At 47.0% G+C, this 17,926-nt stretch overlaps 1 protein-coding gene across 4 annotated transcripts in view; it reads right to left on the bottom strand.

Annotated features, from left to right (window-relative positions):
- Positions 1 to 15,960, bottom strand: part of LOC144941816 (thrombospondin type-1 domain-containing protein 7A-like) — a 233,921-nt gene extending 217,961 nt beyond the window's left edge. For all 4 annotated transcript variants that reach the window (XR_013639273.1, XM_078868309.1, XM_078868287.1 and 1 more), the window contains exon 1: positions 15,149 to 15,960. The gene's annotated coding sequence lies outside the window, so the exon portion shown is untranslated. The remainder of the gene's footprint in view (positions 1 to 15,148) is intronic.
- Between the last annotated feature and the right edge of the window lie 1,966 nt (positions 15,961 to 17,926).

The raw sequence follows: 17,926 nt of genomic DNA, 5'->3' as shown, positions 1-17,926 counted from the left end.
TTCAATACATAGTTCAGGATGGCAGGAGAAATTAGACCGATTAGAATTGAATCATTATAACAAGTGGATGGCAAGAAATTATTTAAAGAATCTACCAAAGGTACCTGAAGGGCCAGGCTAAAGATAAGTGAGCAAAATAAAATGCATATACAGTGCAACACGTTCACTGGACAAATCAAAATTCAGTTTGTTGGAGTGACACAATTGGAAAACACATTAGACTATGCATACGTAGGGAGTTTATTGAAGGTGTACCCTGTATGCAAATGATCGTAGAAAGAGATTAGCGAGAGCAGGTCGAAGTGTTTTGGGATATTCGTATTTGATGAATATAAGAAAGAAAACAACGTGTCCCATCTTCACGTTGCATCGCTTTCATGGCAGAATTGTTCTCTGTCATTATGGAAAAGTAATGGATCGTAAACATGGCCACTGACAAAGAAAACGGTACTGAAGCTGCATAAGTGTAGGGGTGTTAGAGAGAGAGCCGTTATGCATGGCAGCTTATGGGAATAAATACGTGTGCCTCACCAACGGTGTCCAAGAGTCATCAACGGTACTTCATAAGTACTGTACTGAAAGAAGCGTGGAGAGATGACGTTGCTTATAGCAATCAGAGGCAGGAGGAGGAACGCGTGGCTCAAGGAACCAACCGAAATGAGAGACATCATATTCACCGATGAGCAAAAGCACGTGGGCTTGGGCAGAGCGCATCAATTGAAGGGACGGCTGCCAAAGAAAGAAAACAAAGCCCCAGAGGACGACACCGCAGAAATGGAGCAGTGAAATCGGTTGACGTGCGTGCAGAACTCAGATGCACGGTCGCGTCGCAGCACTATGACGGATGGTAACGACGTGGTGAGGCGTTCATCCAGCAGTGAACAGAACATGGCTGTTTATGAATTGTACGGATACCATGAAACCATACCCTGATTATACATCAAGTTGTGCACGCTCAATACCACGATGAACATCGATTTTAATGCTGCAATATCGTGCGGTGAAAAATAATAAGTTGGATGCTAATAATTGCATACAATACCAATGATTAAACACATTGAAGGCCGGTTAATGTCTGCCGGATTTGTTTGCATGCTGTTGCGAATTTATATCCTGCAGAAGACACGCTGTGACGTGTGCAAAACACAATGACGTCTCTTACAATGAACCATAACCAGGAATGCATTGTTTATCGTTTAACTTTCAATGAGGTCAATTATGTAAATCAGACGTGTCCCTGTCCATTTCAATTGCATTGTAATGCCCAGCCGCGTGACTTTGCCCGCCACAATACCCTCCTTGAAGGTTTTTTTTGTAAAAAAAAATATTTTGCACTTTACATCATGGGACCTGTGTTGTTTGTGCAATGCCCCCTCTGCAACGCCGAATTGCACTGTAACAGAGAATAAAGCAATTCAAATGGTTATCATTCATTCTCCATTATTGCACTAAACACACCTGGAATTCCATCGCTTTATAAATGCCCTCGGTTACTCTTCCATCTAAAATCACAACGTGATGCTAAGCTGTCGATTCTGTATAACTTGCAATTGCATTCGACACATTCACTTATCTGTTTATATACCAGTGCGATATTCTTTTGGGTCTTTCGGTAAAGTCGCGATGATAGGTTCAAAGAAAATAACAAAAAACGACGACGTTTCGATCGCAACTCAAGCGGTCGTCATCAGGAAACGACGACTGTTTGTCTTGCGATTGAAACGTCGTAGTTGTTGTTATTTTATTTTAACCTATCCACGTGACTTTACCGAAAGAACCCAAATAATATGAATTACTGCAATCACGAAAGCTTTAAGTCAAGATTTACGCGTGCAATAATCATCCTAAATCCATTATGGTTGTTCTGTAACTGCAGTTTCTTTGTGAAGTAATTTGTCCGAGGCAGATTTTGTTCCAGGAAATAATTTCATTTAAAATTTACGTTTGTGCGCCGTTTTAGATTTCTGTAACGCGGTTGGTTTATGTTTCTTATCGAGTTGGTTTTAATTACAATACGATTATTTTTTTTGCACCGATGTCTATTTGCTGCATTGTTGTACTTGTTATCTTTCTTGCTTTTGTCATTTTTGGCGAGCCGGGGGCAGTGGTCACTCTCAAAGAACGAAAATATCCTGGTCTCTTGAGTTCTAATTTTGTTCAATGAAATAAACTTTCAACGTGAGCGTGTGAACATTGTACGTTCAAGTGCGATGGTAATCAATGTCCCTCTGGAGGCCTCGCGCGTGTGGCCGTCCAACGAAGAATTATAGATTCTTGGCCGACGCCACTTTACACTGCGTTTACTCCGCGGCAGTCCCAGCAAAATCGCCACGGCCAAAACGGTATTGGCAGCCGTGTCCAATTTGTGTCAAGAAACCCGTTTTACCATCACATCATGGCTCCAACAACACAACTGCATGTGCACATCAGCTGTACTGTGTCGCACTCATAAACTGCGATTCTCTGAGTTCACACTCTAGCCACACTGTCTGACGCTCATAGAGTCCGATTATGTATCATGATAGTGAATTTTAACTATTGGACATTACAGTCATTGTTGTCTTTTTTGGCAAAATAATAAATGCATGAGTAATATTTTACAATCAATATTCTATAATGAGGATACATTATGAAATTTGACTTTAAATCGATATTGTAATTATCAATACTTCAGAACAAAGCACTCAAAGTCATGATTCACAATCAGGATATAGATTGTTTTCATGTTAACAATTCACGACCGATGATGGGCATTACTAATAAAGATTTTCAAAGCAATTCTCAAAGTGTTTTAAGACACAAAGCATGACAATTTCACGTGCGAGATTGGTACTTGGTGTGCTGTTATACAGCAAATTATCGTGCAATATTACAAAGTGTTTCTTTTATACGGTGCATTTTGTTTGCTCCAACAAATATCTGCAAAAATGTAATAAAGTGTGCGGCTTATTTTCATAATTTCAAAACATAATTTCCCATTCCTAAGAACGCACGCGGCTGCTGCTGCTGCTGTAGCCATGGTTCGGGCGTGATGAATCAAATGAAAGGGAAATTAAAACCGAGCGTCTGAGTTACAGAATTACCCATGCAAATAAATAGCAATTATAACTCTGGTAATACATATTGCACTCGTATTATCGTTTAGGAAAAGCACGTTTAAATGGTGTAAAAAGTATGAAATTGTTTGTGTGTACGATAACAACGTTCGTGCACATCAGTAGTTTTGTTAATGTGTACAATAAGCCACTGCAGGACTGTCAAGTTGAATTAACAAAGAAAGCAATCGTACTCTCACAACACAAAACGCAACACCGTTCGTCAATAACAGCGCCTCTTTAAAATAAAAAGGGGGGGAGAATACGTAATAGGGAGATGTTTCGGGAAATTGCTCCTCATAGCATTGTGGGCAATGGCCCCCTTCGTATTTGTGCGTGTGCACCACCGCCGCCGCCATCGCGACATCGCCAAATAATTTAGATGCTCAGTGAAGAAGCCAGCTTGAGACCGACGTACAGGACTCCCCGTGGCAGAATTTCCCATCGCAAATCCTCATCTCCCATGCCTCCGAGTGTCCTTGACGGTCCGACTCATATTGGTGGATGGAAGGCACTGGGAATGTGTTTTCTCCGACCAGCGCTGCTTAATATTCTACATCCACGTGGTTCCATATTAAAGCATTCAAGCCGAATGCCAAAGCCGTTATGAAACTTAACCCCGGCAAGAATTGCTTCCTACGCGTTTCCTTAGGAAATCAAAGGCAGCATCAAAAGTTATCATTCATTAGGGGTTTAAAATACTTTTTTAATCTATGTGTATCTCACAGCAAACAGATTTTTTTTTCACTCAAAATACAGCGATGGAACATTCTGTATAAATAGTTACCAGTTGTAAGAAAACAATTGCATAAAATAAACAAACTAGTTATACGTTTGCACGCAACATTTAATAACGTCGTTTTTTGTTTTATTTTTTAACGTTATTCTTCAATAGAAGCTTTAGATTGTGCATGCCTCATAGCATCAGAGCATCAGAGGCAGAGCTATGACGCGAGCCTTACAGGTGAATCGAACAAAGCCAACGTCCGTTTAACACGAAGCCAGCGTTTTTTCACTTGGATATTCGTTACTGCCTAAACCAAGTATCACTGCTATTGCTAGGCCGTTGTCCCAATACTGCACGTGAAATTGCCAATGTACTGCCCGAGATCATTGATCATATTGATAACATAAATCATTGTTTATCATTTCTCAATTTAAATTAATAGCACAATGTGGATTATTTTCTTTAAGTAAACAAAAGTCAAAGTGATTTCCTGGTCAAATGAGCATGAAGGCGGTGCTCATCTCCTGTATACAGCCCTGAGCCAGCAATTCTGAATGCCTGTGAGTTGGGGGTAAGTCGATCCGGAGGACAACCACTGTTGACTTCAACCAAATTGGTGCCTATTGTATCGACCTCTGAGGGACGATGGGCCGAGTCAAACTCCAACAACGATTTAAACTTCCAACATTTCCGATTGCCGCTTGCTCTACCACCGAGCCACCTGTCCACTTAAAAATATATATAGTTGCACATAAATAGCAATGTCTTCTATTTACCCTCAAAAGCCCCGACTGAATCTCAAGGCTTTTTGGGAAGGGAGCTGAATGGGGATATTTGGACAATGTTTCTCTACCTCCATGAGCCAGACAACTCGGGTACGCGCTCAAGTTGCGTTTGCCCATCCCCATGTTTCCTATCCTTTAGTCACCATGGGATGGCTGGTGCTTCGGACTGGAGCCCAAATTCTCTGGGCAAATTTCGCTTAATGGGCCTCATCTAAATCGCTTACATCGGAACACATCACCAAACGTGTCACAATAAAAAAAAATGTTGATTACGGCAGAAATATGAATATTATATTAAATGTAGTATTTAATTCTGCCGTCAACGCAGTGATGACGCTTTACTCGCCAGTAAAATTATGGGAAAGTCTTGGTACTCGGAATAATTTTTTTCTGCGATAGCCGTGCCCCACACACTCGCTCGCTTGATAACTTGAACAGTTGGGAAAATAATGGAAATTTCACTTTTCTAAATTGATTTGTCCATTAGAGTTTTGGGAGAAATATGGATAAACTCGAGTTGGCCTTCCACGGAAATGAGGTATTCGTTGAGCTGGAGAGTTCGCCAATGGGATTTCAAGTCAGTGGGACAAGGAATCGGCAATCGGCAGTCGCAATGGTTGAATTCGTCTTCATATAGTCACACGAGTCTCCTGTGAAACGCATTGCGGTAGAGTATCGAGCTATTTCTGTAGCACAGCTGCTACTGTGGATTGTGTTGTGCCTTCTACACATTTATTTCCAAAAACAATTTGAGAACAAACTCGGAATCAGGTTATTTCCTACATGAACGGGTTAATCTTACCATGGAAACCATGACCACCACCACATATTCGGCGCAAAGATGGACTTGACATTTTTAGTTTCTGGTGCCATGGGTAAAGGTCAAGATGTGAACCCAATTTGCACTGGAAGCTAAAGAAAAGTAATCTGAGAATTCACATTAAACATTGCATATGGCGATTTAAAAATTTCCCATATGCTGGGCTCAAAGGTGAGAACTCTTCAGACAACTCATCCCGTCATGATTAAAATAAATCATCGTCATTTATTCTCAGACATTGCCTTAACAGTCGAGCTCCCAGCAGCATCCACTATGAAAGCTGCCTTCCTCGTATATGCATGTACTGGATACACACGTGTATGTGTGTGGAAGAGATTCAGAATACGCCTTAGGCTAGTGTGAATTATCTTGCTCCAGCATACGGCACTGGGTATGTAAATGTGAAACCAATCTCACATTATGGCTTAAAACAAGAGATATATAGGGCAAAAGTAAAGGTCCAGCCCTGCAATTGCCAACTTGTGTCGCTGCTGGCAAAAGGGGCCTCAACTGGAAGGAGTTCTATAGCGCCCCCTGTAGGGAATTTGACCTGCTCCTCCATGTTGGCCAGACATCTTGGACAAGGCAGAAGTACCTGCACTTTACCCCCACCACGCCTGACCTCCAGCTTTACAAACATACAAGATACTGGATATGTTCTATAAAACCGTGAGAGTAGTGGTGCAATAGTTAGTTGCTTTAGATTCTGAGTAATATCTGAAACGGTCCTGGGAGCTGCATTGACCAGCTTGATAGAGTGGAGTCAAAACCAGCAATGTTGATTAACGTGACACAGATATAGACCAACATTCAGTAGAGAAGTGACAAAGCGCTGCGACTATTCATTATTGTGTTATGTTGTCTGGGAGGGAAGATGCCCAAGAGGGTGAGTACTGTAGAAATAGAGCGATGAGATCGGCCCACGTGCAGGAGGGAGATGGATCGCGGCATGGCGAGCCCGTGAGGGATGGGCGATGACACGTGGAAGCCTTCATCCAGCAGAGGAAACATCATGGCCGATAATGACCACGACGTTTTAACCTTCAAAAGCGAAATATTGATAGGTAAATGTATGCATGTGTGTAGAACTTCTTTCGCACCGTACGTAGCCAACCGTGCTCATCTGAGGTGCAGGGGAAGGGCATGCGACCACGGGGAGAACATGCAAATTCTAAATATACAGATGAAGGGCTCTGAATCGGACCACGACCTCCTGTTTACCAAGCGAGGTAGTTCATATCTCGCCACCGTGGTAGTTAAAGTCCTTTCGTAGTTAAGCCGTGGCTGTGTATTTCTTTAAGATGCTTCTGAAACGTTGGGAGCCCCTTTGTGGCCACATGGGGGAGATCCCCGTGGGTTTTCGATATCACCGTGTAAGCTGATGATTACATTGTCGCAAAATCAAGAGCGAATGCACCGAGTGAACAGCCTAAGCTACTCTTTGCGGAGGTGAGTGGCTGTGCAAAATGCTTAATTTTGGTTAATAGCCAATGACGCAGCCTCTTAATAGCAATATCATGTCATTTGTTTTGTCTCGCAGTCTCTCTGCGACGCCAATGCTGCGCTCGTAAGAGGATAGGTGCGATGCCGGCCATTTGGCTTTCAGTCCCACATTGGTTCCAGACGTGATAACATCTCACAAGACGGTGCACATTTGGTCTCCCACCGTCGTGCAATTGTCACAGCAACGAGTGGGGCCACTCTCCCGCGAGCTCGAGCCCAACCTCATGCACTTCATGCGCCCCAAGTATTTTCGCACGGACACACAACACTGGGCTGTTGTTGTTTTACTGCCTTGCCCAAGCTTGCATTCATTGTTGAAAAATCGGCAGGAATTGAGAAACTTTTGCAATGTGTACTTATATACTGGATTTAGTTTGATTTACTTATTTTTTGTGACCTGCTTACCTTTCCTATACTTTGCACTCCAGGCGGTTTTTGTAACGTTCTGACTCGCCCCTACTGAACAACTGTGACAAAGAGCTTCATTGCTCATCGGATTCCTCCAGTCTAAATAAAGGATTCTGTTTCTGAACACTGGAGCAGAACCCAAACCAACCAATGGAATAATTTCATATTTTCCCAAAAAAGTGTGTGCGTCGATATCTCATGAAGCTGAAATATATGATTGAGCTGAGTGCATTAATTACTGACTGTTTTTTTTTTTGCATCATGCGGTCTGTAAATGTACGCACAGTATGCATTACCATAATTATATTTTATTTTTAAAATTAAATGGAACTGATTTTTGTTAGTGTAACAGTGAAACTTGTTTAAAATAGTTGTATTATCATTAATTACATTACACTTCTGTTAAACCACTCTCACCACGAGCTCAGATTTATTCTTAAATGCTCATTTTAATATACAAGCAAGGGCTTAATTTCCTATTCAATGTTTTTCAGTTCCCTGGTAGATTGGAGTAGGCACGCAACTAGTAGCCACAACCGTAGCGAAATGTATATTTAATTTGGTGTGCCGGATGTATATTTTCTGGGTCACAGATTCGGACAGGCACAGATTAAATAAAAACCTGCATAGAGGTATGCTTGAGCCAGCTGGGTGACTTGAGTGGCACTGTGGTTAGACTGTGTGCATGGCAATCGAAAGGTCGTGAGGTCAAATCTCAGTCCGGGGTCAACTCGGTCCCTTTATTCGTCTGCGATTGATAAATGTGCACCCGCTTTGAGTGAAGTCAACAGTGCCTCTTTAATGGAGTTAATTTATTTTATTTTTATACCCACGTGACTTTACCGAAAGAACCAAAGAGCATGGATCCCTGCAGTCACGAAAACTTCAAATCTATACGAACCGTTACTTAAGCAATGTGGAATTTCCACAAATGACCGAGGCGTTTCTGCAGGAGACCAGCACTCCCTCGGGCTCGTTGGAATGGGAAACCACGTTTTTACTCGACCTTGACATATTTTGGAAAAATATATAGCAACTGGTAGCAGTGGGATGGGTACAGGGAACTAACAAACCCTGAGTAAGTTGGGTTCCATTGCTGTGCGCTGACTGACGCATCGCAAGGCATGCAACTGCGTCGGTGACACGTGTCAACTCGTGTAACGACAGCCTTTGTTGTCACATCCTGCATCGAGTGTAATTATTCCAGATGCGACGCAGCTGCCACATTTGCTCCACTAATGCTGCGTTGGTGAATAATCTCTATATCTCTCATTCATTCTCACGCACATCTAGATCGATAACAGACCTTCTTCACAATGTGAAACAATTGCCGTCAACCACAAAGAGCAGAGGAGAAACAACAACGTCTATTCAAATCACTTTGGCCCACTGGTAGTTAAGCATGAATATAAAGGATGCAAACCCCTAGAGCATAGGAACATATGAAAATTGCTTATCGCATATAAAAAGTGACCTTCAAAAATCCATAAGTTCGCCTTTCTGCCATGTCCACGTTGCATTTTTCGATGGGCTGACTTAACACTTTGACGTGCGGGTAAGCGCGAAGCGCCTTGATCTAACCGCCTTTGAAAGCAAGGGATGGTGGATCATAGATTTTTTATGAAATTCCCAAACCTGCTGGCCCCCTAAGTGGTCAGGAAATTGCAATTCAGCCACTGTGTTCGTGAACCCAAATGTGCGTGGACAAGGTCGGTGTTGTTAACCCCCTTGCATTCGTGGGGTTTTCTCTGGGTACCGATTTCCTTCCACAGCAAAATACTTGTTTAAATAAACGGATTGTCCGAAGCATCACGATTCAGGGCCCTCCTGAAAAGGTCTTGAGTTTCAGTTTTAATCGTTATCATACTAAGTACCCAGGAAAGCCTCGCCGGGTCTCAAAACGTTTTCAGGAGGGTCCTGCAACGGGGATGTTTGACCAATTATATTGGCGAGTGTGGCATGCAGGAGGAAACCAAAATAGTTCGAGAAAACCCCACGCATTCAAGGAGTCGCACAAATAGATGCAATAATCTATTGCTATTACTGCTATCCCCTGGTCATCTCACAACCAAAGCCTATTCCAAGGCAGTCTCCCATTCAAGTTGCAGCCAGGCTCAGCTTAAAAAAATCTAGCTCATATCAGCCGCATTTACAGTGATCTGGGTTATCAGCAAGAGCAGGCAATATCGGTGTTAAAACGAACATATGGGCAATAGCGTGCGCTCGCCCAACACTACAGCACGGCCTGCACCTGCGAATGGTCCAAACGCTGGAAAGATGGGAACAGGAAAAAAGTAACCGGGCACGCACTTCCAGCGAAGTGCTCGCCCGAGTTAAGATTATTTAGATTATTTTGCTGCTATAAATGTCCGCATAAGCCACTTCGTTGAGCTATCATGTGGCCAGGTGGCTTCTGAAAAAGAAGCGAATAGCCCAGTGGGCTTTACCCGATAAGAAAAAAATTACATACAGTAGTTTAGTTTTATTTGTATATATAAGTGATCTGTTTACCTTTCCTATACTTTGCACTGCTGTCGTGTTTTTGTATTGTTGTCGTTGTAACGTTCTGACCTGGCCCTACTGGACATCTGTGAAGAAAACAAAATCTTTATAGCTCATCGGATTCCTCCATTCTAAATCAAAATTCTGCTGCTGAGAGTTAACTCGGTCACAACAATTAAGTGTCAAAAAATTTCCACGCAAAAAAGTGGGGGGTGTTTTCTGTTGTTGTTGTCATCGTTGACTTGCGAGTGGATGAAGATCGCGAATGCGTGACGAGGACGACAACCTCCAAACAAACACCACAGCGTCACCCGGACTTTGTTTCAGCTGCCGAAGCCCCATTGAGCAAAGCAAAACAACCTTATACGAAAACCACCACGGCGCAAGACCGTCGGCAGTGGCGGCTGTCACAGGACATTGCGGGAGGGAATGTGCAAACTGTTAAGAACAAAACAAAAAACAATATAATTTACAAGACTATAACGAGACGAAATTAACGATACTCAATTAAGGAGCAGGTTAGGATAATACGGCAACGTTATTCGACACTGCAGAGCACCAAAGTAGACCAAAGATCACGATCATTGGTTGTGTGTGTGTATATAGCAGCAGACCAAGCTTTCCCACCTGATGACTGACCCTTGTGTTGCGCCCGAAACGCCTTGATTTATTTGATTTTATACCTTCGTGACTTTACCGAAAGAACCAAAGATGATGTGTGTTTCTACACAAATAATGTCCGAGCTCACCGATAAACCGACCGGATGACACTGTGGAGGTAGAGCTTGCGAGACGAACATTCTACGAAGACGACGACGACGACCACGAACGTGACGAAAACAACCAATCCTGGCTGAACCAACACTGGCGCGGAGGGCGCGCACAAGAGCAATGCCTCTCGACCGCGGTGACAAGGCACGTCGCGCGCACGCTGCCCGCAGCACCCAAACCTCCAGCAAGTTCCCCACATCACAAGGTCCCACTCACCGCGTCCCTGTCTTCAATCGTCTACATTCAAGCCAATCCTCACTCAGCAAGAACCAGTGGTTCGTAACCTTTACTGCAGCCTTGCAGCCCTTCGGTTAAGTCACAATGGTTGTTTTTGCTGTTGTTAATATATATAATGTTAACAAATAACATCGGTTTGATTAAACAAAGTAGTTGTATTTACGCGCCCGTGCTTAATTTGTGTTTCGATTATTTACCGTCTACAAAAACAATCTGGGCATGCCTCGCACCCCCAGAAAGGGCATTTCGCACACCCAGGGGTTGCGTGCACCCCAGGCTAAGAAGAACCACTGCTCAAGACCCACCAGCGAGAACGACTTTCGAGTTCACTTCATTTCTGTACCTGATCATAAAAATAAGCCGCAAACAAAAATGTGTCATCGGCGTCAATAAATGCATACAAATATGGTCAGACACATCGCGAACCTCTGCTTTATATCCAGTGGCAACAGTGCGGCTCATTCCGGAGAATACGTTAAAGGTGATAACGCACAGCTCTCCGTCAATAAACTTCTGGATGAAGTCTTCGCCGCGCCGTGCTGGTCGTGGGGGTGTATGTGTCTATACTTTACCACGCTGTTTACTGCGTGCGGGTGGACAAAAAAAACGAGGTCATCGAAACCGGTTCAGACATCACTTCGCCGCAGAATCCACTGCCGCCAACCGTGGCCGATAGTCGAATCGTTGCAGCGCGCTCACCGCGACCGCTCCGCCGCTTGACTAATTAACACCCAGCTGCAATGGCAAATTAAGTCGTTCCACGCTGCACACGCCCGACGGTTGCCGAACGCGACCCACGTGCTCCAATTCAAATCAAGGGATCGTGCGCGCGCGTGCGTTCCGCGTGACGGATGGAGCGGGGGTGCTGATTCAATTTAAATAAGAGCGCTCTGCATTGCGTGCCGTGTGCTGATCGACCAGAGGGCGCGTGCGGCGTTATAAACACTTTACTCGTCACTGAGGCGCGCAAATTGGTCGACTCGGGAGACGCGCCGTGGTGGTGGGTCGCGACGGATGTGGAAACTCTGACCCACACCGAGATTAAGTGGCGCATCCCTTCGCATTGTCAGGATTATGCGATGCACCCCGAACCTGTGCACCGCCGTCAATACAGTTATACAACTCTTGTCACACAAAAACACACGCCGGTCTGATTGCCAGAGGCGCGCCCCCCCCCCCAACTTATATTTTAATTCGCAGTGATTTGGCGCGAGAGGAGGGGCGTCTTATTACACGAGATGATTTGCGCGAATGACGCTCGTCTCAATCAACAAAGTTTCCAATGTCGCGGCAAGCAATTTGGTCGTGACAGAGCGACGGTGTTCCTCTCTGCAACCGCGCGCGTCTCATCGAAGCGGGCACACAATGAGACCCGGAGGTCATCGAACTCCTCCGCCCTTCGGGCCTCCCGCCACGAACCGCAGACCAGACAAAGTGTTCGGGATATCCTCAAATGGCACGCGAATGAGACGGCACGTGCAGTGGTTGATGGCTGCATGGTAGGTCGAAACAACTTGGACCACCGTGGACGTTGAACACTGCTGACGGTCAGGGATTCATTTCAGCCGGGGTCTATGCGGTTCAGTGATACGGAAGAAATATGCATTACCCGGCACACCACATCCCTAATATTTCTCATTCCGGGTGGGCCTCATAGTCACGTGCCTCCTACAATCTACCAGCGACCTGACAACTATTCATAAAGGAAATTAATCCTTGCGGACACAGATTGAAACAATCGCTGTTTTTGTATCGCTATTTTACTCGAAAATGGCTCCGAATTTAAACTTTAAGCGCATTTCGTGTCCCCAGCTCTTCTGTGCTTTTCCGAGAATTCCTAACGGCACTGAATATTACCTTCGCCGGTGCGCGCGTCTCTGCGGGGTTCCCGTAATATATATATAGCGCGTGAAGTTGATGTCATTTCGAGAGTGCACAGATGCTGCACGGGTCGTTTCGCGAAATGTACCGCGTGGGGGTCGATGGTCCTTCTCTTAAGGTATACGGTGACGCATCATTCCACACACCTCGCGAGACGGCCTGATGTAATCAACAACGCGCACTTGCGTCTGTGTCTGTGCCAGTGGTGCTGCTTCTTCTTCTTCTTGACCCGGGGGTGCACGCACCGCCACCTGGGGGTGCGAGATGCCCTTTCTGGGGGTGCACGACAATCCGGATTTTTTTTTAGAAGGTAAATCATCAAAAACACAAACTAAGTACGGGCACGTAAGTACAACTACTTTGTTTCATCAAACCCTCTGTGTGTATTTATTCACATCGCTACATTTTTTTTACGAGTGAGAACCAAAGGGATGCAAGGCTGCGGTAAAGGTTACGAACCACTGGTCTATGCGAATGCACGTGTGCGTGCGCGCTGCTGGTGCACGTGTGTGTCTGTGTGAGTCCACGACTGTACGTGTATGTGAATGCACTCGTGCACGTGTGTGTGTGTTTGTTTGAGTGCACGTCGTGGGGAGCGGTAGTGTAGGGGTTAGCGCGCTGCTCTATCAATCTGCCAACCCGGTATTCGATTCCCGCTCACGGCCAACACCGGTGACGATTATCTGAACCGCTCCTGGGCATCCCCTAGGTCGACTCAGCCTCAAATGAGTACCTGGTGTGATGTATGAGCATTGCCACTAGGGAGACAAAGGCGGCCGGGCGTGGTGTTGACCACCCACCCCCTCGTGTGCCGTGCCGGCCTTCACAGGTGCTCGCTAACAGCACTTGCCCCAACGATCTGTGAAGGCTAGACGGGGGATCTTTGTGTGTGCTGGTGAATGCGCTAGTGCACGAGCGTCTATGTGACTGCACACTCGTGCACCTGTGTGCCGATGGATGCGCTAGTGCACGCGTGTGCATTTGAGTGCACGTGTGTGTGTGTGAATGCGCACGCGAGCACGCGCGTGAATGCGAACGTGATTGTTGGTGTTTGCCGTGGGCACTTTGCACGTGCGCGTCGCTTTCACGCCGTTTGCGGTTCAAGATCGCGCGCTCTCCCGTCGCTACGAATTACGGGAATCGTGCCCAGTGAGCGATGCGAAAGCACGAGGCCGCCGTGGCAATGACTCGTGGCTCTCAGTGCAAGCACGACACTACACCACCACCACCACGTGGAGCTCCCCACTGCCGTCTGTCACGGCGGTAACACCACTAGCACCCCTCCCGTGGGTCATCGATGCCCCAAATAAAATCACTGCGAAACAGCAGCCTTGTCATAAGAGCAGGCGACTGCATACATACATACATAACAAAGACAAAGATTCCCCGTATAGCCTTGACACACTGTTGGGGCAAGTGCTGTTAGCGAGTATCTATTAGGCCGGAACGGTACACGAGGGGGTGGGTAGCCAGCAACCACGCCCGACTGTTTACACATCGCACCAGGTACTAATTTGAGGCTGAGTCGACCTAGGAGAGGCCAAGGAGGGATTCAGATCATCGTCACTGGTATTGGCCGGGAGTGGCAATCGAACTCGAGTCGCCGGGTTCGTAGCACAATGCGCTAACCGCTACGCTGCCGCTCCCCATACACACACACACACGTGCATGCGCATCATACTCCAACTCACTCAACCACCCGGGCAGTGCCCCCCCCCCCCCATTTCCTTGCAATCACCCAACCCACCCAGCACAGACTCCTCGATAACGAGGGATTGCAGTGGCCCCTTCAGGACCGTAAATGTACCCAGACGCGCCTTTATCCATCATGTGGCGAACAGCGGGTCAAACGATTGGCAATTTCCCGCTTTATACACACGCGGCTTTATCACTCCGTAAATCGCAGTGACGGGGCGCGGGCGTTTTGCATCAGTGCCGCGGTGCGACTGTGGCGAACGCAATAGCCGAGTTAGCGGCGCACGTGTTCGACTGCGAGTCACGCGCGCGCCCACGTACCGCAAAATAAATCTAAACAGCCAATAATGTGACCGCAGCAGGAGCAAGCAGCAGCAAGCAGCAGCAAGCAGCAGAAGCAGCAGCGCTAAAACACACGGCGATATAGCGTGAGTAGATCATCCGGCGAGGCGCTGGGCTATCGGCCGAAAACTCCACTCGAAATAAAAATCCATCCTCCACTTCTTTCGCTGCTATCACGCGCGGGCCAGAGCAACAAACTACTGCGCGTCAATAGCGATGATGATGATTATTTGTAACCAAAAAAAAGCTCATTCACATCAATAAATATAGGGAGAATCCCGCTGCCGATACAAGACAACTGGCAAAGCTGCGTCGCTGCCGCGGGCGCGTTAATTAATAGCCTGCCGATGTGCAAGGCATTCAAGCAAAATAAGGAACTTACCGGCTTCCCTGCTCAGCGCACACAACCGCTGGCGCGTCTCCTTCACGCGACCCGCGGGGATGTCCCTGCTGGCGGGACGGATGAGTGCTTGACTGGCTGACGGGCTCGCTCACTGACCCGCGGGACGGATCGTGTCTGGCCGGTTGACTGTCTGGACGGTTGACTGTCTGGCCGGCTGGTTACGTGTTTGCTTGACTATCTGCTTGGTTGACTGCCTAACTCACTGGACTGCCTGACTGGTCGACTCGCTGGCTGGATCGCTCGCTGGCTGACTTGATGACTGTCTGGCTGGTTGACGGGCTTGCCTAGCTGACTGGCTGCCTGTCCGGACTGATGACCGTCTGACCGGCTGACCGGCTGGCTCGCTGGCTGCCGGCCCGGACTGACGACTGTTATGATTGGATGGGATGTGCGGGAGGGTGAATGGAAGAAGCGTGCGCGCCGGTCGCTCTCGCTGCGCCGCTGTTCGCTCGCGTTTGCCTTCGGCTTGCGGTACGAGAAGGGACGGCGTGCAGAGAGCCGCTGCCACCACGGGCTCTCCCAAACCCCACCCACTCACCCACAGATGATCGGCTCCCTCGCGGGGGGGTTTTTGTTGTTGTTGCCGACGGAGGGGGGTGGTTGGGGGGGGGGCTGGGATTGGGGGTTCGGTCGCGAGTTCTGTCCGCACGAGCCGATCTCCCCTTCAAGTCCTTGTCTCACTCAAAGGCTCAGCTGCGACTCCACGCTGTCTTGCCGGGTCACCGTGCTCCCCAGTTCGCGCTGGACGGCTCGAGTGCATCTCACTCACACACACGCACATGCGTGCACAGACATGCACACACATCCCCCCCGCTGTAGTAGTGTTGTGGCAGCAGACGCTGTGAGTGAGCGCTGATTGAGGCTGGTTCGCTGTGAGGCCGGGTCGCACCCGGCATGCGGTGGTTGCCGACTGAATTATGCCGGAACAGCATGACGATGAAGTTCACACACCGTAGCCGGTCGTAATTTAAGGCTGTGACAACCTAGCGGAGGCGATGGGGAGGCTAGGTGGAGATTCAGATTGCCACCCCCGTGTCGTGCATGCGCCGACATCGTGGTGCAGCTCGCGAACTGCTTCCGACTGCCGTTGTACCGCCGTCACTTCACGAAGCACAGGAGCGCGCACACCCACGCGTGCGCACACTTACACTCTCAGCCCCCAAAATAGGTGCTAGGTGCAGTTATTGACCAAGGGCTGATGGTGGTGAAACACCCTTGTTGCGTCAGAAGAAATCCATCCCCATCCAACTGACCCAATCCGATGCTCAAAAAACACTCGACGCATTGGATGATGGAAACAACTGTCAATCATAAAACATCGATAAGTCTTTCCAGACACCACGGTTTTTACAGAGTGCTGTCCAACTCGTATCCACGATAACTCTCTGGCCTATGTGCTGTAAATAAGGGCCATTTCCCGAAACGTCGCCTCTTCTATATTTGTTTCATGTTCAGGCTTGGCGTGTCTGCTTGATGTCGTGGCTGTGACGTGGGGCACCCATGGGATGCGAGAGTCAGGCAGTGATTAATTTTATCCTGACGTGCCGCTCGCTGCATCCGTTTATATCCTGAGTGTGTCTGTGATTTATTTACACCCTTCAACCCGGAGCTAATCTGCTATCACAATAAAGCGTTGTGTGATAAGAGTATCATTTTGGAGGCTCTAGGAGCCAAAGTGCCGCCTAAAATGATGAATGTGTTGCGTTATCCCATTGCTTAAAGTGATCGCATTGTTTCGCAGGCACGATTTAATGAAAACGTACAACTTAGTGCAGCTTTGGATAAGGTTACTGGAACGGCTTCTGCGGTTTAAACGTTCGCAAAGTACACGGCATCCAGAACGAGCAGGAGATCGTCTCGATCAGCTAAGAGCTGAGGCAGCACAAGTGAGATCCCGGGTTCGATCCTAGTTTCAGCCACCCATGATTACACCGGGTTCTCAATTATCGATTTGATTCTAGAATTGAAGCTTTCGTGACTGCAAGGATTCATATTCTTAGGTTTTTTCGGTAAAGTCACGTAGGTAAAAAATTTAAATTAATAAAAGTAAAATAAAATAAAAATCACGACGTTTCGGAGGCAACACAAGCTTCCGTCTTCAGGTGGAACCGTCACAGCCACGACAGCTGTATCAAGTAAGTGAGAGATTACAAGAGCTACCACTCCGTATATATAATGGTTGAAGAGGGGAAGGGCCAAGTACGGCACACTTTGTATTAATATGGTAAGGTGAGGCTGATTATGTTAACCCAATCAACAATGCCAAAAACGCATGTCATTTTCTCGTTTATTTGACGCATATTTACGTCTTAGATGACGAACATGCCTCGAGATCAGGGCGTGTGGCGAATTGCAGCGGCCCCTAGTGTGGATGACAGGCGACTTCCATGTGTTTCAGACCAAGTGGTACAGTATCTCCTTCCGCCCGACCTTCTCGAACACGGGCGGAGTGGATGCACTGCTGCTGGGCGAGAATTACAAAACGAGCACTTATTCTCGTGACACAACGCCGACAGGACAATTAGAATACAATTTTAAGAAGAAAAAAAACCGCACACAACTAAATCATTGGACACGACCACGTGTTTCATAGAGGCCCCGGCGTAGGCTGCGTTTGAATGCATCGCGCATGCGGCAGGCGAGTCCATGAAGTCGCCAATTAGCCTTGAGCCTCAGGTCGATGTTAACTTTTCAGTGTTGGAAATCCCAAAGATCGTTAACTCAGTCAAATGGGAATATTTGGGGTGGGGGGGGCAG

The sequence above is a fragment of the Lampetra fluviatilis genome, chromosome 2 (genome assembly GCF_964198595.1).
Source record: "Lampetra fluviatilis chromosome 2, kcLamFluv1.1, whole genome shotgun sequence".
Classification (NCBI taxonomy): domain Eukaryota; kingdom Metazoa; phylum Chordata; class Hyperoartia; order Petromyzontiformes; family Petromyzontidae; genus Lampetra; species Lampetra fluviatilis.
The sequence above is the reverse complement of the archived record's forward strand: the minus strand, read 5'-3'. Positions and strand labels throughout refer to the sequence as shown.